The sequence below is a fragment of the Hetaerina americana genome, unplaced genomic scaffold (assembly GCF_022747635.1).
Source record: "Hetaerina americana unplaced genomic scaffold, ioHetAmer1.1.p SCAF_3, whole genome shotgun sequence".
Taxonomy (NCBI): domain Eukaryota; kingdom Metazoa; phylum Arthropoda; class Insecta; order Odonata; family Calopterygidae; genus Hetaerina; species Hetaerina americana.
In genome coordinates this window covers 49257265-49279325 of record NW_027286874.1, presented here as the reverse complement: position 1 = coordinate 49279325, position 22061 = coordinate 49257265, and the positions used below count along the sequence as shown (strand labels likewise).

At 35.6% G+C, this 22061-nt stretch overlaps 1 protein-coding gene and 1 long non-coding RNA gene across 3 annotated transcripts in view; one reads left to right on the top strand and one right to left on the bottom strand.

The window, feature by feature from the left end:
- Positions 1-22061, top strand: part of LOC139690027 (uncharacterized) — an 84379-nt gene that overhangs the window by 50023 nt on the left and 12295 nt on the right. The window lies entirely within an intron of this gene.
- LOC139690695 (uncharacterized) lies at positions 6243-21225 on the bottom strand. 2 transcript variants are annotated; one of them, XR_011701494.1, is made up of 6 exons: positions 21021-21225; positions 20642-20863; positions 17182-17349; positions 11203-11383; positions 9584-9872; positions 6243-6431 (listed from the first exon to the last, which is right to left on the bottom strand). It is a non-coding gene; the product is annotated as an uncharacterized lncRNA (long non-coding RNA). The 2 variants fall into 2 exon arrangements; XR_011701493.1 differs by having other exon boundaries at positions 20642-21225.

Genomic DNA, 22061 nt, shown 5'->3' with positions numbered 1-22061 from the left:
CTCAATCCTTTGTCCAGTGGCTACCTGGCTCCTATTCATAAAACTCATACTATTTTATGAAAAGTGCTCAAACAACCCTCCAGGTAGCTGAGTCCATTCAACAATACTTCAATTTAAAAATGAAAACTTATTCTTATTTGTTTTTTGCATTCTTTTGTGGTGGTTTTTTCCCTTAAAAATTAGTTTTTCTATTTCCTTCCTAAACTCTTCCCATGCTTCATCATTTAAACCTATGCTGTACCTTGCCACTAACCTACTCTTGTTTCTATCATGCAAACTTTCCCATTTCAGATTACCTAAATGTCCATTACGCTATTTGAACTTTTATGAATACTGAGTACATAACTGCATGGATTTTATTGCCCTTTTTCTGACTATATGTCCCACTTCTTGCAAGTCCCATACTTTGGATGTGTATTCCAGAATAGGGCAAACCAGGACCATATAAGCTCTTTCTTTCGTGGCTACACTACTTCCTTTTAAATTTCTCATTACTCAATGGAAGTAATAAAATACCTTAGCAGTCAAACCATTCACTTGAACTCCCCACCCAAGTTCCCTAGCTAGGTAAATGCATAAATATTCTAATGTACATTCTTGTTACTTGTAAAAGCCTTACTTTAATGCCCATATTTAGTGATCTAATTAAATTGAGTTTCCTTAGGAGCAGGAATAATGATCCATTAATTGGAGATTGAGGTATAGCTTAATGCAGTTGGATCAGCTTCCTTTTAAGTTTGCCATATTGGGAATGGGCAGGAATTTGAAATATGAGAATATTGAAAGGAGTTTTGGGGGGAAAAATTGTTTTTAATGACTAATCTTATTTAATGACATCCCTTAGTCACCTGCTCATGTTCGCATGAGTAGGTGGCTTACATAGTTATTCGTTAATTTAAATTACCATGTACCTTTTGAAAACTGAACTTCGTGTAGAGGGAGGAGATGCCATTGGTTGGAAACATCCAAAGGATCAAGAATGAGGGATGCTATTATGAAATGGCTAAATGTGGAAGGATATGAGGAAGTTGAAGGCTGTTGAGCGAGTTGTGGAGACAATGGAAAAGATGATTTGATTTGCATTGTGTGGTGTGTTTATATTAGGTGGGAGGCAGAAGGTAAGGAGGGAGAAAATGAAAGGGGTATCCTTGGGAATTAAAGGGATCACGTTGATGATGGAAAAAGTTAAATATTTTCACTCAAGTTTTCAGATAGTTTTCTGTGTCATTCCTCTTGAAAGGATTGTGCATAGTTTCCCACAACTATTGAAGAGTTGCAAATCTGATATCTTGACCTGATATTAGTCTCCCCTATACAGGTGTTACATAAATGACACTAATGTCAAATATAGTGTGAATTAGGGAAACTTTTTCACTAATTTATTTCACAAAAGGCATTTTATAAGTGCACTGTTTATTATTTTTATGAAAAGCATTTTAAGCCATAATATTGAATTGTTAAACTATAATTTGGATGAAAGACCCTTAGTCTAATGGTCATGTTTGCTGATTGGTGTACTACCATCATTTTTGGGTTTCCTCCTCAACTTCTTCTAATTAACCTTAATTCTGATGGCATCATTTGACAAGTAACTTAGTATCATCTACTGAACGGATTGTACAAATGGTTTATGAAGATGACTCTGGTTTGACCTTACCATTTGCCATTAGACTCTGTTATCGTCTCCATTTATTCTTATTTTAGCTCATTCAATTTATCTCTTCACCCAGTTCTTGCCCCTTAGTTGCATCTTCTGTATATTTTATTTCTCAAAATGAGTGTGTATTCGTGATAACTTTTAATTTTTACTGTAGAATGAGTTCATGCTGAAACAGGCCATGATCTAAACTATTACTAAACTGTTAATGTCTCAAAAACTTGCCTGCAATATGTCAGGGATATCTCTAGAAAGGCTTGAATAGGTAATGCATTTTGTTCAGTCTGATGCAGTTTTGGTTTAAATGAACTGAATCCTATTAAATAAGTCTTTCTATAAAGGGAAACTGTTTTAAAATGTTCTTGAACAACTGTGCTCAATACCAAGTAATATAAATGGATTCGAAACTATAATAGGTACAGGTTTGGAGATTTTGTAAAAGTAATTAATATATGTCATTGATTGCATTCTTGTGAATTATTATTTCAACAATGGAATTCTTCCCCTAATGTCATAAACTCTAAATTCTGCCAATTGTACTACAAAACTTTGTGTAAATACCAGAAATGCTCTTGTTTATTCTCTACCACCTTAATGTTTAGCAAAATACTGTCCATCAAGCATTCAAGATGAGATGCATCTATAATCAATTTCTTTTCCTTCCCTCTTATATTCCCTGCCTCTGTCTTTATTTTTCTCTTCAATTAGACAATGTTGTTCGTTATATGAGTTTCCACTCCTTACAACGCTTTCACAATTTATTTTCTCCTAATTCAATTCATATCAATTTCAAGTGGTCCTCGCAGGTACTAGTATTCCTTCTCTGCTTTTTACTCAGTTTTCACCCTTCCTCTCCCCTCCTCCCTTTTTCCATCTAAATCCTTAGATTTCATTTAACGGGGGTAGTGCACTCCATGTGCGTAGACACTTGCCTTGATTAGCCATTTGGAATCTCTACTTCTTCCCTAACCCTAACATGTAATTGAACATTCTGGAAACAGTCCCAGGGGATATTTTATACCCACTTGTCGAGGTCAGTTCAAGTAGCTCTTGTTTGAATTACATTCTGACATTTGAAAGACATGTCAGTGGAAAATGAAATAAATATTGGTTCACGCTGAAGAGAGTTATGCAATGAATGCCACCTAGTGATACTGCAGTGGCACTTGCTGGTGGTGAATGCACAACCCTGGTTCCATGTAAAATCATGACTAACTATGAATCACCCCAATTCCCAACTGATTTGGATGCATTTTACTCTTTTTGGGAATAGAGACAATGTTTATCAGACAACAACATACCTCTCAAACAAGTAACATTTCGTCACTTCTTTCCTTAGCAATATGTGGAAATTTTATTTTTCAAATCTAGCGCTGGCGCATTCATATATTTTTCAATTTGACAAGATTTTAAAAGGCCCAATTAATATTTTCATGATCTAAAATGATATTTGATGTTATTAGTACAAAATTGTGTAGTAACTTACTATTAATGCTATGGATTTGTATTAGTTTTAATCTTTTGCATGCTCTTTATATGTATATTTGTTATATTCTGCATAAATGTTATAGTCAGAGTTTTTAATATGTTTTGAAATTTTTCATCCGAATGTATTGATTGATTGTGTCTGTACAGTGGGTTAAAATGCTATCACCCTAATTCTACAATGGCATGCATAAACTACACTAACTTATCTGGTTGCAAAGAACATCTCATTAACCATTCACCCATCTGTCATTGCGGCACTTTAACCTAATGTTGCATAGTTGCAGTGAACTGAAATTACTTGCTCATTCTATGTAACAAAGCATCGTTTTTTAAACTTGAGTATGCAGTCATGGATACTGACCTATTTTTATTTTGGACATAGTGTTGACAAGAAGCACACAACTTTTTATTACATCTAATTACTTGACTTCCTCTCCATTAGCTCACAAATTTTCATTAATTTCAATTTCCATTTGATTCCATTTCTTTCAGAAAGGAACTGGCCCCCCTTACCTGGTGTGTGAATTCCACACACCATTGGGCTTAGTACTGGGTGAACTCTAAAATCACTTGCCAAACTGATCTTTGCGTTGAGTACTATTTATGGTTTTCATCCCTTTATTGAGGTTTTCAGTTATTGCATTATTCATAATATTCCTGAGATAGGCAATATTATTAGTGTCTCTTATACAGGAAGACTATAGTTTTCTGCCTCTAGTTTTCATCATATTACTTGGACTAATTTCACCCTCGAGAATCCTGATTTCCATAATCCACCCATCTTAAATAGAGTTACATGTACATAAGATAAGTCGAGTTCCATGATTTCAGATGGGTATATTTCATTAAAATTGCACAACCATCACACATATATTCATGCAGGCAGGTCAGGCCTCAACTTATATAATAAATATTTCTAATACACATTTTGGCTCGGGTCACCCATTAAACTCTTGTTTAGGTTCAAAATATTTTATTTTTTGTCTTCCCAACCAGGATATTGATAAATAATTCATTGTATTGCTTTGAATATTAGAATTCACTTGTTTTTACCCCTAGTTGATTATGTACAAAACAACTTCAATAAATCATTAGGAATTTGAGGAATTGTATGAAAATTGAACTGTCAAATTCATTTTTCCTTTTATTTTGTGCAATGTGCAAATTTCATTGGTTGGCATTTGATTATATGTATCTACATTTTCCCCATAATTTTTAATTTCCCTATTTATATTCCATAATTAATGTCATCAGGTATTCACATCAGGCGAATGACTCCCTCTTCATTCTTAAACTATACTTGATAGTACACCCTTTGGAAGTGCACGTAGTAAATTCCCATATTACACCTATGAGTTAAACTAAAGCAAAACATAGTATTTCCATTAGCTACCACTTAATTCCACATACTATATGTTCTAGTTTGCACCATATTTGCATATACCATCATTTTAAATTCTCTTCTTGAGTACCAGGATTACACACTTTCATCTTCTTTCTGGAATAGCAGTGACTCACCTTACATCTGATGTTCCAGAGGATTAAATTAAAATGCATTCTTTTACAAGCACATATTTGTCAAGAATTCCTCTCATCCATCATGCAAATAGCAAAGAATTTGAGGTTGATGGCATTTTTCTCTAAACAAGTCCTTTCGGTAAAATCACATTGCAAAACTTGTTTGACAGGAATTAGTGCACATGAATAGAATAAATATTAAATTGTTTCCGGCACAACTTCGTGGAAATTCATTTTAATTAAATGAAGAATACAATGTATCTTTCCACTGTCTTTAATTCACGTACAATCAGTTTCAATGCTCAAACATCAATCAGGTACCTGATGATGACGCTTGAGCATTGAAACTGGTTGTATGTGAATAAAAGACAGTGGAAAGATACATTGTATTCTTCATTTAATTAAAATCTTTGCTTATCATTATGGTGAAAAATCTTAGAAGATATGAATTTATTCTATTCATTTAATTAAATGAATAAAATAAACCAATGATAAGCAAAGATTAAAGGATGATTGATTGAATGATAAAAATAACTGGTATATTACCATGGTCCATTTACTGTATACATTTAAATCTCACTTCTAACATGTACCAGGAATTAAGACGAAAAAATTATTGATGCCATCTTTTCATTACAGGTTGTCACTGAAGAGCATGTGTACATTGTATAATCAATATCAACTTATACTGCAATGTGCTAGGATGTTTCCAGAAATGCAACTCCATCAATGGGTACCAATGCTGTATATGTGACATGTTCCATGTGGGGTAAAATCCTTAAGACAGCCACTTGCCACTTCAGTAGGAGGTACAAGATGACATTTAATTTGAATTCAATGTCATATTTAATTGTATAATGTTGAACTCATAGTTTCCTTTTAAGTCAATTTTCAATAATAACCAGGATATAGAAACAATTTGCAAAATTATTGAATACAAGTGATAATCTGGGAGCTATTGCCCGCTCCAGTTAGACATTCCGGAGAAATGTTATTGAATGGATTAAACACGAGTTCTTCAATCTCTTGTTAAGGCTTTCTGGATTTCATGCCACCAGAATGTCCACCAGCTCTTGGAAAATGGCCAGCATTCAACAATTTTGCAAATTGTTTCCATGAGTTGTGTACTATTGAAAGCTGTCTTAAGAGGTAACTTGTTCAAAATTTACAATTAAATATGACAGATTTCAATCAAAGACTTGTCATCTCAATCACTTCTACTGAAGCGGCAAGGGTGCTGCTGTCTTAAAAATTATTTACTATATTGAACAAGTCAGTCAATCAGAACTGGCATCCATCATCCATGAAGTGCAATACATTTGCTTAATTTTATAAGCTTGAACAAAACTCATTTTCAAGACAACTTGTTGGTTGATCATTACATTTCTTTGTAAAAGTGAACGTTGTATGAAAATAAACTCATTTATAAGAAATCAAAATTAATTAATTTGAGAGAAAAAATTAGAAGTTGATGTGAATGATGAGTAAAAAGATAAAATGTTTATTTCCAAATTTTAAAAAAGTACATTTTTTAGTATTAAATAATAAGTACATTTTTTAGTATTAAATAATAACAGGAGCAAACAATTACAATCAAATAAATTAATGCGTACCTTTGGCATGGGCAGCATGCAGTTATATACACACATTTGACAGTTCAGGTGGCTGCTGCACAAAGTGCAATTTTTTGGAGTTCCATTTGCTGATGGGTTGTGTGTGAACTTACAAGAGTATCATATCAGAGGTGCACATAAGGATGGCAGGAATCCTGTGAAATAATAAAAAAATCTATTAAAGATAACATTCAAGTTTTTTGTGTCAACAATATATTAAACTATACTGTGGAGTTATAGAAAAAAGAAGTAAAGGGGAAAGGAAGGTTTAAAGATACTTTTAAGTGATGGCAGGTTAATGCTCTTGATTACATTGATAAAAAAATATGCTGACTAGGTAATTTTATGTAACAAAATGATCAAAATATGAAAGAAAATGGAAGTACAAAATGTTGACAGCACAGATTTGCTTCCCAAAAAATATAATAAATCATTTAACTGAAATGAGATATGCTTTCTTTAAAGTATTCCTTGAACAGTTTGCAGATATTTATTAGTTTCCAGTTTCCAATATATGTATACATGCAGTTATTACGTAAAATTAATTGAAACATTAACCTTGAGAGTAATTCAAATGTTAATTTTTGATAGTATCGTTTAAGTAATATGTTAAATGCTCTGTATTAAATGGGAATCATTCGAGTGATACAACTATATGGATTGTGGGGAGGGGAATGAGTTTCACATACAGGATGTCACATAGGATCCAAACTAATTTTTTATCAAAGTTTGACACAAGAAAAAATACAGCACTTAAGATAACATTTCAAACAACTTCGACATGCTTAATTTGCATTGAGTCAGTTCAAATAAAATGGGTGCCATTCTTTAAGCTGGAGAGGAGATAAAAGCAATATGTGAGGAAAAGGCACCAAATAAAATGGATACAAATTAGTATAAAAAAGCCCTATTAACAATGAGATTCATAAAAAAAGGGAGTACATCTGAATGTAAGTAGTAAAACAGACATCAAATTTGATTGAAATGATTGCCTCAAAATTTAAGCAAGTTGACGCATTTATTATTCCCACTAATTTGCTCTGGAGTTCTCTATTTCCAGATTTGTTTTGTACACTTTCTTTATTACGCACATTCTTTCAAATACGCAAACCTTTAAAATATGTAAACAGAATGGAAAACAATTTTAATAGATGTCGCAACTTGACATTAAGCAATGACAGGGACACACAGTGACTAGCAATTATTTGAAGAAAGCAGATAAGGTTTACTTCTGGCTAATTAGAAGTGGCTAAGCAACCAAGATATATGAATTCTGCAAGTTGTATAAATTTTTTGAGAGATATTTTGATTCAAGCATGACGCAGCTTGAAACACTAACATTCATTATAGCCTGAAGTAATTAACACCATTCAATGCCTGCTACTTTTCCATTAAGTAGTTGCCTTCAATGAGCATTCAAAAACCTCTTTATAACAGCTGATAAAATCTCAGTTAAGCTTTTAAGTAATAGCCCAAAGTCAGTCAAGTCTTCCAATATCTAGCACAGAAATTTGTCCTATCTGAAGGCTGAAGCAAAAATTCAGAGAATACTATTTACATTTCTTTTTTTTAATTTAGTACCCTTCAAGCCACCACAAGAGTGTATGGCTGAGGGTGATTACACACTATACTACCATTTACTCAAAACATCTTTCCCTCCTAGCTCGTTCAGACTATTTAATTCTGATCCCTTATCAATTGTGGGAAAAACTGCATCCTTAATCTGTCTATTCTGCAATTAATTTCTTGCATTTTATTGACATGATCTCTCCTGCCATGATAGGATGGGGCGAATAACTATTTTCAACATCATTGCTGTAGGAAAACCATTCCAATTCATGCAAGATATTTAATCTGTAATTTAGCCTTCGCTCAGTGGGCTATTCCCAACCTAGATCCTCTAATAATTTTTATGCACCACTCAGTTTGTTATAACATTGTAAAAATCTAACTCCTCTACGCTGCTTGCAATCCAATTCGAAAATCAATCCAACTTCATGAGGATCCCATGTACTAGCAGCATACTCTTATTCTAAATGAGAAATAACCACCGAAAGATAATATTTATCTTTAAGCTTTTCATCACATTTCCCTTACACTTCTAATGAATCTTAATTTTTTGTTAGCTTGTTCACATATTCCTCATCTGTGTTTCACCCAGGAGAGGCCTCAAGTGTAATGCGTAAGTATTTAATCGAGCCTACATTTTCCATTTCAGTATTTCTGATGCAGTAGGTATTCAGGAAAGATTACTTTTTATCAAAATATTCATCATTACACACTATGTTTAATTCAAATTTCCATGTGCAGCACCAGCATTGTAAAGCATTTAGGTCAGCTGCTAAAGCTGCTTCATCTCTGGATTATGGATATCTCTGTAAATCTTGGCATCGAAGGCAAGTGAAATATCTTACTATTAACTACCGAATTCATGTCGTTAACTTAAATTAGGAATAAAAGAGGTACTAAACTAAGGATATCATGTACAAAAGGTGCAAGCTCCACTACACTGTAGGAACTAAATAAATAAATAAATGCTCTCCAACAAGATAACGAGTTTACACGAGCCCACATATGTTATAGTATGAGAGAAATACGCTTCTCATTTCATGTTTTTTCAAATGTTTTAGTAAAATGTGAGCTCTGACAGGCAAAATTGATAAAGAACTGACCACATTCATAGATTCTTTTTAACTATCTACCCAATTACCGACATAGGAAAACATAGGAAATCTAAAATAACAGCTAGATATCTTTAGAGTCATTTCAGTCTCAGCCTCCTAAAAACTTTCTCATGCCCAAATGCCGCCCATAAAAATACAGTCCAGAAAATTAAAATCTCTTCTAAAGTAATCAAAGGAAAAAATAGTTTCTAACTAAATTATTAAGTTAATATAAATGTGCTTTCATCATTATTACAGTGAAGGAAACGTGTGTTACAGAAACTACTTTCTGTATTTAACTTAATTTTTCACCGCTGTCAAAAAAGTTAAAATTGATCCAGTTTTTATCACTGATACATGAATTTAAAACAAATTTTCCATACACACAATATAAAATAGGATCACTTCTAACCAAAACAATAAATTAGTAAAATTAAGTTGTTATTAAAAAATTAAGTACACAATCTAGCAAAACTAGAAATATTGAAATTAAAGAATTAAAGCCAAAAATAAAAACTACAAAATTTTAATATTAATGTAAATAAAATGAAATAAAGTGGCAAAAATAAAAGGAAATAAGTGACAAATTCAAAGACCAATTTGGTGTATGAAAATGAAGTAGCAGAAATTGATTTTGCAACTACCTTTTCGAAGAGCCAAGGTCCAGCTGCGACAGCCAAGGACTTGTGATATCTCGCCGATGAGCTGATCTCCAGAGCACGACAGTCTGGCATTGTTCTCTCCTCCAAGTCTTCGCTATCGTTTGATCTGAAGACATTCACTGATATCGAGAACTGATTTGTTGAAAGGGCAAAATTGTCGAGTCTCCAAATATTCCGAAAATTGGAACATATCAAAGAGCAAAATCAGGAAACTGTTGCCGCAGCAAGTTTCGCGAGTCCATTTTAAAGGTAGCTCTGCTCCAGCAACAACCTTACCAGAAGAGAGAAAATTGAAATGCTCAGTATTTGCAAAGAAAATAAAAATTCTAAAACAATAAACATTCTAAATGACAACATCAACAATCATGAAATTTTTCTCAGAACTATTCATTTACGTACAACAACGCAGATGATAAGGAGAGGAATATTGGAATGAAAGCTAAAAACTCTCATATCATGATCCAGAAACTATTTACAAAACCGCATAAGTAATGTCATAATATTATAAGTATTAAATATTAAATCCAATTAATTGACTTCCTCAACAAATAATTCAGCCATCTTCAAACCACACCGACGGTTGTGAACAAATTTGTAAACTAAGCACGACGTGTGCTTTGGCTTAGGCATTCCTCTCAGGGCATAATACTTTTTTGACTAAACTAAATTGGAAGTATCTGCATACAAAACAAAACCAGTAAGATTTAAATCTTTTATGTAATATAATTTTGTTAATTATGCTTTTCAGATACTATAACTTAATTAAAATTGGTATGTGACAGGATTATTTTTCAATATAACCATAGCTTTAACAATTATGAAAGATATTTTATTAAAATTCATTACTTTCAAGCATGGTAACTTAAAATACTTCGCGTGGAACATCAATGAAACATCTGCCTGTTAAAACTCATTAAAACAATGAAAATGTACAGCACCACTCCAATTTCCGTTGATGCATGAAAGAAAATTCAAATATTAAATCTATGTCAGCATTCATACTCGTCTCATGAAATTTAGAGAATATTTAGGGCACGAAGCAGAGTATCTGCAATTAGCTTACAAACATCAGCTTTGCACATATAATTAAAACGAAACAAGATTGAAAAAAATAACGCAGGCAAGAACCTTAAAGTTGACATTCACAAAGCACAAACCAGTTTAACCCTTAATAATAATGACCCGAATTAAATTATTTCTATCGTCATCAGCACGGAAATTTGGAGGCAGGAAACAATGCAATGATCGTCAAGTAAATACTTTGAGGAAAAATAATTGGCAAGAAGAATAGCAATTCAAACGGCTCTTTTAGACATTCCTGAAGTAGCTTTGAGCAGTACACAAAGCGATCCGATAGAGAAGCGGAAATATATAATTCTAAATCGATGCAGTAAATAATTAGTCTTTATCAAAGAAGTTAAGTTGTTACGTTAATTCATGGGCGGAATGCATCCCGCAATCTATTCCGAGCACGCGATACCCATCCCAAGTACAGAGGCTGCACCTGCGGCCAAAAACTTCAAGTACTCCGCCCCAAAATGAATCTTCAAAATTGATAAATTTCACAGAAGGCTAAAATTAAGGAGCAGAAATCAGGTTACCTTTCCAAAGCAGGTATAAACAGCATCTGGGATATCATCTCGCCGATCAGCTGATCACGAGAGAGCCTTCTTCATCTTCCCACTTCGAATCGCGTCCCTCGATTTGATGAAATGGCGATGCGATGAATTCTTCCACAGTGGAAGTCCAAGTAATACGATTAGCAAGCTGAAGTTGAAGAGTCTGCAAGGCATGAGAGCAGTAAGTGTAAGTTTTTGGAAATAATAATAGGTGGATTAAGTCTAAGATTTAGCTATTATAGTCGTCCAATTAGCAAATTCACAGTGATATGGAAGTGACGTATTAAAATCAGGTAGGCACATTCTTAAAACTGGACGCTAATTACCCGGTCAGAGAAGCACCAGTAATTTTTGAGCAGGGGAAATTGTACCAGACATGAAATTGTCTTCCGTGAAACTACTCTCTCTCCAATTGCGACATCACTCACTCAACTTCGGGTGAACTGATATTAAATCGCACCGAAAATACTGATTAAATCACGTATCATTGAGTAAGAGATTCAATTCAAATTTGGCACGTTTTCGATTAGAACATTCACGTTAGGCACGAGAAATTTGACTGCAAAAGTAATTCCAGAATGAAATGTTATTCGCTTATTCCATCGCATTGCCACGAATCTCGAACATACTTTTATGTAATACACAGGGAACCTAGTTCTCCCAAATAAAATATAGATCTGAACAGCAGAGTCAGTCAAACAGAGATGAGTATACGCCTTTGGTAACAACGGTCAAATTTCACCTTTCCCAAATTTCGAGTGTGAAGTGCCGCGAAACCTTAATTCAGTTATAGCATGTACAACTTTATCCTTTCAAACGTGAACCAGCATTATTACGACACTAAGTATGTAAGAAAATATAAAGACAAGATTACGAGATAAAAGAAGTTCAGGGCAGAATTCGAAGATCGCGGGAAATGCGTTTAACAATACGTGTATTAAAGTAAGGTTATCACGAAAATGATCGATAATTAAGAATGCCTGGCCACTTACTTGATTTATCCGAGATACCAATCATCTTCCATCGCCCTCACAACGTCGTTTGCACCGTACAGGTGTTCCCCCTATAGCATACCTGCAGCAAACAGATTAACTGAAGATGGAATGTCCTTGCAGAACTAAGCTCTCGGCCAAGGCATGAAGAGGGAAGGGGGGAGAAAGGATCGGCGGACGTAGGGGATTGGCGGGCGAAGGGTGAGGTTAGCACTGCCGAGAGGGAAGGAGGTAAGAGTGAAGGGAGATTTAGATGATGGGGGGGAGAGCTAAAGAGTCAGGGAGGATTTAGATATTGGGTAGGGAAGGAGGGAGATGGGTGGTGGGTTAATGGAATATTCATAATAGAGTAGAAAGAAGGAAAGAGGGTTGACGAAAGAATACCGTAGACAGCTGAACACGAAATGGCACGGACAAAATTAGGCATGCAGTTGTTTATGGAACCACATATGAAAAACAAATAAAGCATCTTACGATATTGATTGGAACAAAATGTTCTTGTTTGAGGTGTGCACATTCATTGGCATATCTGAAGTGCAACAAAAAAGCATTTTATTTACTATTTTTCTATAAAAATGCAATGCGCGTAAGAGGAAAAATATATTAATAACAAAAAAACTAAATGGTCACGCGATAAGTTTTTGCCGAAAGACAAAACCAATAACTGCTGAATGATGAACAGGGTGATCAAGAGTAATCCAATATAATATTCTGCAAGCATAATTCATAGTACAAACGTCTAGTAAGGCATTAAAGCTTAAAGAGTCGACGTTTCCAAGCATCCTTGGGAGTTTTCTCATTCTTAATGTCTACAGCGTGCTCATTTAGACTGCATTTGATCCCTTCGTCTGAATAACGACAATTCTGAACCTTTACGTCGTCCCCGAGGAGACGAAGTTTACTCTCCCGGGTTCGATTGACGCGTCCGCTATTAGACTGGCTTCCTGCATAGGTCGGGTCAAATTTCTACTCGCTCCAGCCGGCGGTTTACCCAAAATGTTCCGTCACCGACTACAAGGTCGCTGGTTGTAAATTTGTACGGATATCTTAACATGGGTCCTCCGCTATGACACCGCTTTGCGCGCCGGGTCGTTTGAACTGAACTGCCAACCCACCGTCTGAAATGTTGATTGACTTCCCGAACGGATAAATATACCTGTAAACCGTCCCGGTGAGTTATGTCTCACACCTTTACCGGTCATTATACATGAGAAACGCAAGACAATAAGAGAAAGAAACGGCTGAAATGGATGTGGGGTTTACGAGAAGGATAAACTTAAAACTAGGAATAAAATATGAAATCTCAACTTAACAAGAAAGGAAATCCCACCGGGAATGACTTAAGTACAAATAAGAACGTTAGTGCGTAACGGTCCTAACTGCCCTCCGGCGCACTCTGAGCATAGAGTGGTACAAAAAGGAAACGGAGGCAAGGAGCGCCCATTTCCCACAGCAGGAAATAACACTTCGGCAAGACCGTGAAGCGGATTCCTTTCAGCCGACAGATACGGGAATGCCGAGTCGTCTTCCCCGCCGTCTTGCCTGCAATCCCTCACGCCAATCCGACCCCGAAAAGGCTGCCCACCCTCGAGGGGTACATATGGATCCGATCGACTAATCGATGCCATGATTGAATACGCCCCCATTCTTGGCCTCGTAGGTCGTACCAATAACTCTATCATCCAACATTTTCGGCTAAATGTTTAATTTACTCTAATCAGACAAATGTGTTCATTTATGTTTATAATGATGTTATTCATAATATTAAGGGGTAAAGACTTAAGGAGAAGAACTGTGTTAGACCAAGAAGTTTCAACAAGGAAGGAGTTGATGACAGGGATGTTGAGTAAGGTTATTAAGAAAAGGCTCGTGAAAACCTTGATATGGAGCGTAGTTTCTCCAACGCGGAAGCATGGTCATTCAAACAGGTAATGAGCATAGATTGGAGGTTTTTGAAATGTTGGTTTGGAGGAGGATGGAAAAGGTGAAGTGGACTGATAGGAACACAAACGAGGACATGTTAGGCTGGATGGGGATGTGAGGGGATTATTTGGAATAAATACGAGTAAAAAGCGGGTAGGACAAGTGAATGCAAAGCTTTAGGTTTGTGTCATGTTAAGGAGAATCGTTTGGCAGCTTGGGTTCATCACAAACCTACCTTAGCCAGAAGATTACTAATGATAATAATAATTATTCGCTTTGGAACTCCACGATGGACTAACTCCAAGTTGCCTTCGCGGTAGTAAAATAAATGAAGCATAGTAATTACAACAATATTTCGTAAAAAACCGCATTATCAATTATGAGGTCTGTTCAAAAAGTTACCGAATTCAATCATTACAAAAAAATACTTGAATAACAAATTATTGATCGGGGCCCCTTCAAAGTAGTCTCCTACCCTACGTATTAACTTATCCCAACGGTGTTTCTACTTTTTGAAACAGCCTTGAAACGCTTCTTCCGGAATGCTCAGAGGCTCCCCCCAGCAAATATTTTATCTATAGAATGGTGGCAAATGTTTTTCCTTTGAGTAGAGTTTTTAGTTTGAGGAACAGGAAAAAGTCACACGAGACCAGATCTGGTGAGTTGAGTGGGTGGGGAAGGAAAAGAAGGTGAGGAAGGGTTTTGCTTTTGGTTAAAAAACTCACGAGTTCTCAGAGAAGAATTAGCCGGCCCGTTGTTGTGGTGGAAACAATCACTTGCCGCCCAGCCCAAGTTCGGGCCGTTTTCGCCTGATTCTGTCTCTTACGAGTTTCAAAACCCTCAGGTAGTATTCCGTGTTGACTGCCGGCCTTCAGGTAGATAGTGCTGATTCACAACCACCTTTGCATCGAAAAAACATTCAATACCTTGACACTCAAGCGAACTTTCCAGCTTTTTTGCGGCGGAGGGATGTTTCACCAATCCACTGCACCTTTGTTTCGATGTCATATCCGTAACCCCATGACTGAACAACTGTTATGATCCTGGAAAAAAGGTTTCATCCTATTCAGTTCGATCAAACAGTTCCTGACCCAATTGAACTCGATGTTGTTTCTGGTCTGTTGTCATTAAGCGAGGCACGAATTTGGCGGCGACTCGATGCATCCACAATTTTTCCGCAAAGAATTCATAGCAAGTACCAATCGAGATGCCACACTCTTCTACGAGTTTTATGACAGTTCATTTTCTCGATGTGGGGGTCATTAGTCGACGTTGACGTCTTCTGGAAGGCTCGTCGTTTGCCACGGATTGCCGCCCCTTTTTGAACTGGGTATAAAATGGGTCTCATAACACGCGGTGCGTTTCATTGCATCCTCACCATAAGCCTAGGTAATAAACTCAAATGTTTCCGTAAAGGATTAGCAGAGTTTGCAGAATTTCACAGGACAAAGTTGTTCGTGAAAAGAGTTAACTTCCGTAGATCCGATTTTTCGCCGAACTCCACGACTACCCGTTCACATAAACGGCCATAACTTATCAACAAAACAAGATATCAACTAAGTGGCTGAAGTCTGTTATTCGGGAAGTTTCCGCAAACACAAATCCTCCATGGGGAATAAAAAATAATCAACTGGAGGCGCGCGCAAATTAAAAAATGCGGAAACGTTTTGAACAGACCTCGTAAGTGATTTTAGGAAAGCACTTTTGCCTCTTTACCTATTTATGTTCACATGCCGAAAAAATATAAAGCGTGCTGAAACAAGAGTAGAAATTCTAAAAGCAAAAGGGAAAATTAGTCGATTGAATTCGCTTTCAGCAAGTGAACTTTGTAAAGCAGAAAATATTTATATTTAAGAAATAAAGTTTTTTAAAGAAATTTTTTTGAACCATTGCCTTAATTTGGGAGGGAAACCTCAAGAAATAGGTAAACTTTACATTGGGCATTTCTTGATACCGATGGATGTTGATGGTTAGCTAAGAGTTATGGTGTTTGAAAAGTCAGGGATGACAGAAGACCGTAGTCAAAAGAACTAAGCATGGTTAATGGGTCACATACTTTAGTGCTAATTGAATAAATTTGCTAAAGAAAATATAGGTAGGGGCCTACCCTTCCATGTTAGCACAGTGTAAAGATGCTGGTACTGAATCTTAGGAAGACTATCCAAGATTCACTGACAAAAGGACAAAAAATTTGAAATGAAATTTAATAGGAATCCAGTTGTATTCCATTGGCATAGAATCTGAAGCGATTCAATAGGATAAAAATGTAACCCCTAAAGATTACATCAAGGGAAGTTACCAAAACCCATGCCCTAGGCTGGAAAATCCACACTCGTGGAACTCAAACCTGTGACCTCTGGGAAGGCAGGCGATGACGTTACCCCACCACCACCAGGGCTGGTGAGTTATCTATCCGTTGAATGGGAGATTAAATTTTGCTGCACTCGTCCCTTTCATTTAGAATAGAATAATGCTGACACCAGGGTTATTCTCTCCCATCTCCTGACCATCCTAACGCTACCAATTGGTGCTACACAGCTACAATACCAATTTGATCCATGAGGAATGTGAACTATGTCAAGAGGCCGGGACAATGACACGAGAATATGCATTTTAAGACAAATGTGAGTAAAATTATTAAAGAGAATAGTAAGTACCTAATAAAAGAGAATTGATGCAGATGCTAACTATGCATGGAGAAATATTCCCAAATAGTATACAATCAGCTCCATAAAATAACTTAGCCACAAAGGTTACCTTGGACAGAGTGATTTAGACCAAAATAAAATCAACTATCAACTTCAACTAACTTCATGAATTACTTTGTCAATTACCATGCTGAAAAGCACTCTAAACACACACTATTGATGGTTTGTTGGTTACTTTTTTACTTCACAAAAGTGAGTTGAGAAATTTGATAGAAAAAGAGTTATTTAAGGGAGCTTATGTGTGAATTCTATTTATTGACTAAAAAGATTATCAAAAATCCTTAGAGACAAAATTCCCTCTTTTACCTGGATGACAAGTGCTTATATATAAGACTTACCTAGAGATCCTATATCGATATTCCTTATGCAATAATTGGGTGATACTTCCATGTTGACAAGGTCAGATGGTGTTAGCAGAAAGGAGCTTGGGTCACAAATTTTTAAGTGACCACTACAGTTCACTTTTACTTTCGTGGCACCATCATATTTGTTTAGTAGGTGGTCAACTATGAAAGAGGAAAATATCAAAGTTAAAGAGAGGGTAAAGATTCTCCTCTTAATTTCCGAATTTTATGATATTTTCTACATTTAATACAACAATGTTCATACAAAAATACCGGGCCATTTTTCTTTAACGTTAATTACATTAGGTACTGGTGTTAATTAGCAAGATGTGTACGACTTATGCCAAGAAATGTTAATTCATGCTTTTAGTGAATTTTCATTTACTCCACAAATCATTCTCAAAATATAAAGTTGAAATAACAAGACCATGTGAATAAATTAATATAAATGAGAGATTTTTAAGGCAAATGGATAAAAATCAACAGATTGTAGTCCTGATTCTCTTTCTAAAATTAAATTCTCATTGATCAAAATAATATTATTCCAATTAGACTCACTCTCCCACCTTATATGGCTAATGATATGGTACCTTTTTAAATGCACTACAATGCTTGCTTACAAAGCTACGTAATAAACAGGGATTCAATTCTTATGTGGTTAATTTTGGCCTTGGCAATAATTAATTCAAGACTAAAGAAGACTTAGTGAAGCCGGCCCCGGTGGCGGCGGGGTAACGTCCTCGTCTGCCATTCCAAGGGTCGCGGGTTCGATTCCCGCCTGGGTGAGTTTCCCTCCATCTAGGGCTTGGGTGTTTGTAAAATGTGACATTGTTATCGTTGTTAATAGTTCGATGTAAAGGCCTAAATGTGCTGTTTTCGGACTTATACTGAATAAATAAATAAATAAATAAGAGGTAGCACGGTTTATAAAGTCTATAGGTATATTTGTGTAGTGAGCATATGATTTTCAAATCACTTATATGAATTTAATACTAGTAATGATAATTAGGTATGTGAAACAGTTTTCAACCGGACTACTTGGATAATTTTCAAACTGGAATTGCCTTTCTCATCAAATTTTCCAGAGGAAGAACAAAAGATTATCTAAGGCAAAAAAACTTTTTTTATGGGGTGCAATTATTTCTTAAACAATCTATAATTTCTGAGTCGGCTAAATCAAACTAAAAAAATGAGGTTTTCACTCCCAGTAGAAACAATCTCAAGGCAAGCTTATTAACTCTACCACCAATAAACGAACTTGAATTAAACACAAAGTCTACAAGCAAGTGTTCACTTGTAAATCACATCAGTATTATAGTAATGTGTCTGAAAGTAATATGATTCTGAAAAAGGACTTTGGAAATCCACTCATCCACCCAATAGAGTGCTGCCATGGTATCAGGGTCCGATTGCAAGGCCTTCAAACTAACAACTCATGAGTCTCTCTTCGAAACATTCCTATGCTCTCCAGCTTAGTCAAGAGTAAGAGGGTCAGAGTAACACTCACAGCTAGCACTGCTGTGACGGTGTCAGAGATGTCCCTTATTCCTTGACCTTTTGGAATACCTTCTGAGCAATCGAGAGTAAGATAAAAGCTTGTTTTTTCAATTTGTATTTTAGGGGGTGGATTCTAAGGTATATTTTTTTAATTCGTTTAGTCAATACCAATTTCCACCAGGAGGTAACTGAATACAGCATATTATTAATGGCTGAATTAGATTTTTAATGATTAATTAATACATTATGTAAAGAAAGTTAAAAATACCCTGCACCACTTAATGCGGAAAGAAAGATTAGTCTGCAGAAGATGAATACAACTGAATCAACATTTTCCATGCAGAATAGATACTGTACTTAGAAAGTACAAAAGGAATGTAGTACTTGAGCTACTCCAGGGATCGATTGTTGAAGCACATGAATAGTTAACTGTTGCCCCTCAATATTTCAATGAGATTCAGACAAGATTGTATCTGCTTCTCTCACCAATTTCACAAGACAATTGTTGGGATGTATAAGGTATCATTAGCTGACCTTTAACCACTCATATGGTCAGTTATCATTTGAATACATGTTTCAGATTCATTATTACTCAAAGTTTTGAAGGATCTTCAATCTATCGATAAATAACCACTAGTATCCTGATAACCATTTCCTCTTTTGATTAAAAATTATCCGCATCAACTTATTTACATTTATGTGACTTGAAAATAAGGCCATGATGATCATGAACGATTGCATGAACGCTTCGTGCAATCGCAGTTGGCGTCTATGAACAGTGATTTACTCTTTCGTCCGCCATTTAAAAATTTTCCAGGCCTTGCGTCCTCTAAAATCTTCTCTACTAACTTCCACTATTTTCCCCATACCAGGGACACGGCCGAAATGACTCTAAAATGTGAAGCTGGGATCTAAATGTAAGTACACTATCTATGTAAATTTGCTAGTATCTTACCCTGTAAGTTGTTGCGCAAAGGATATTCAGTCAGCAGCAGGTCAGGTGATTTAACTACATTAGAGAAGTTCAAGTTTTTGCATGTAATGTTTCCTACTATTATGATCCTGAATAATGTGAGGGAAAAAGGATTGTTTACATCGATCGGATCTGCAGTCTATTTTTCTTAAATTCTAACAATTATATAGTTAGTTCTGCAATGAATAACGCCCCGAAGCAGGTACATAAATTTAAGAATACGTATAATATTTTTAAATTGTATGGTAATTCAATCAGAAGCTAATATTTTCTCTAACATTTCCGGTTACTTTTAAACAGGTGTTTTTTCGAATAGGAAAATATCTTAAGAATAGGGTTCTCATTTTCTTTCTCATTACAAGGGCATTGGATAAGTAGGAAGTGTGTCATAACCGTATGGACCTAGTGACATATATTTCCTTTCGGAATAAATCTTTAGTAGTAAATCGGATGGGTCTACCGAAGGAAGAAAACAATCCGAGCGAAAGCAACCCCTCACTCTTACGGTCTCCTCCGGATTTCCACAATTACAACCTCCTCTCTTTTTCTACCAAATTTAAAACATAGTGGCCAGTCTTCCTTCATACTCTCCCAAACATATAATCAATTCTTCTCCATACCCACATTTCAAAAGCTTCCAATCTACGCTCAACTTCTTATTTCAAACCCAAGTTTTGAAACCAGTCATCACTGCGCTAAATATACACGTAGAGCGTTCACTAATATTTTGCTCACCGGAAAGAACCTATTCACGTCAACACCAGTGAGTGGATCTGAAGTTATGAAATATAATTCAATAAAACATCTCATAAAATCATTATTCAAATCTCAATACATAGTCCAATGCGATTGTTAATTGATTTCCGGACAACTCTACTTCATCCTCAAGAGCTCTCTAAAAGCTGACAGCGACGGATAGTACATAAAATCATATTAATGCCAACGGTCTCAATGCTAGTACAGAATTACATCTAAAACACTTACCAGGAAAAATGTGATCCAGCGTCGTGGCCCTCATTTTTAACAGCTCTTATGAAAGTACTTTGCTCCGTTAATGCACCGAATAGTTTATCAGCAAAATATGCCAATATTTCGAGATGGATTAAATATTTAACTTTACACCACCTTGGACATTACCATGAATACTCATGTGTTCTCCGAGCAAGTTTTTTAATATTAACTTAGTTCTTCACTTGTTAGTTTGTGCTACGAAAAAATATTAAATGCGATTCATAACCATGATTTGTTCGTTTATAATTCCTACTGTTAATGACAACACATTCTGTTTCCCAGGATTAAATTCACTAAGGAGCATAGGCTCATCGGTACTGAAATTGGCGCATCACCTTGTATTTATACTTACTTCTGTGTCAGCTTTGCAAATACCTCTGGTGCTATGCGTATTTTTCGTTACGTCTTTGTTTACAGCTACATTTGCCCTACGTTAAAATTACCGTTTGATCTCTTTAATAATACCCATTCTTTCGTCAACCCTCACATAAAGTTGGCATCCACGGTAACTAACCATTGAATCTAACCTGGCATCATAAAACCGGGCCATCATTTGTAACTACAATTCTATTCTTTTCAACGCAGCGCGTCCTCGATATTCACTTATTTCCTCTACGACTCCCGCTTCGTTTTATTTATGTGTACAAACACGTGAAAATGGTTCATTAAGACTTCATGATGGAATTCAACGAATATTTGACCAGAATACAAGGTTCTCTTGTTACTTTAAATCGTACCAATGGATTACAAAAAGACACAGCGGGTGACAAAGGTATTACTATTAATAAAATGCACATTGTATCGTAAATAATTTTTTAACTACGCTAGCAGTTTAATTTTCATAGTTATCAAATGTCAATCCGGAGTATAGTTTGTTTCATTTATTCAACTCAATTTCTTTGAAGCTGACCTTTGCTCTCTTTTAACTTCAATCATTAACCTGTAATTATTTCCTTGCTGTATTTCGTTATTTTCACCGTAGTATCTTTTGTTTCTGGCTGCTATTGACTTTTCTACTTTTAGAGTGCTTTTTCCCATGTTATTCTTCCAAAATTAACTTCGAACCCAAATCATGGTCATCCTTCTACCTAGATGACATAATTCTTGCAATCGCAGTTTCCTGTTCATATTTTCTGTTTCTACAAACTATTATTTTGGTTAATTTTCATTGATCTCCAGTAATTTTATATAGGTATATGTCAGGCCTTTCGTTTATAATTGTTTATTGTTTTACCGATCTGTGAAGTATTTTACCAATCTATGACAATTTTAAATATAAATATCGAAGATCATGATCATCAAAGGGTAGGTAGTCTTTTGGAGCACGATTGTTTGTCAATGCCTATTTAATACAGGGGCCGCTATTAATCGCTGCCTTCTGTTTTTCATAGTC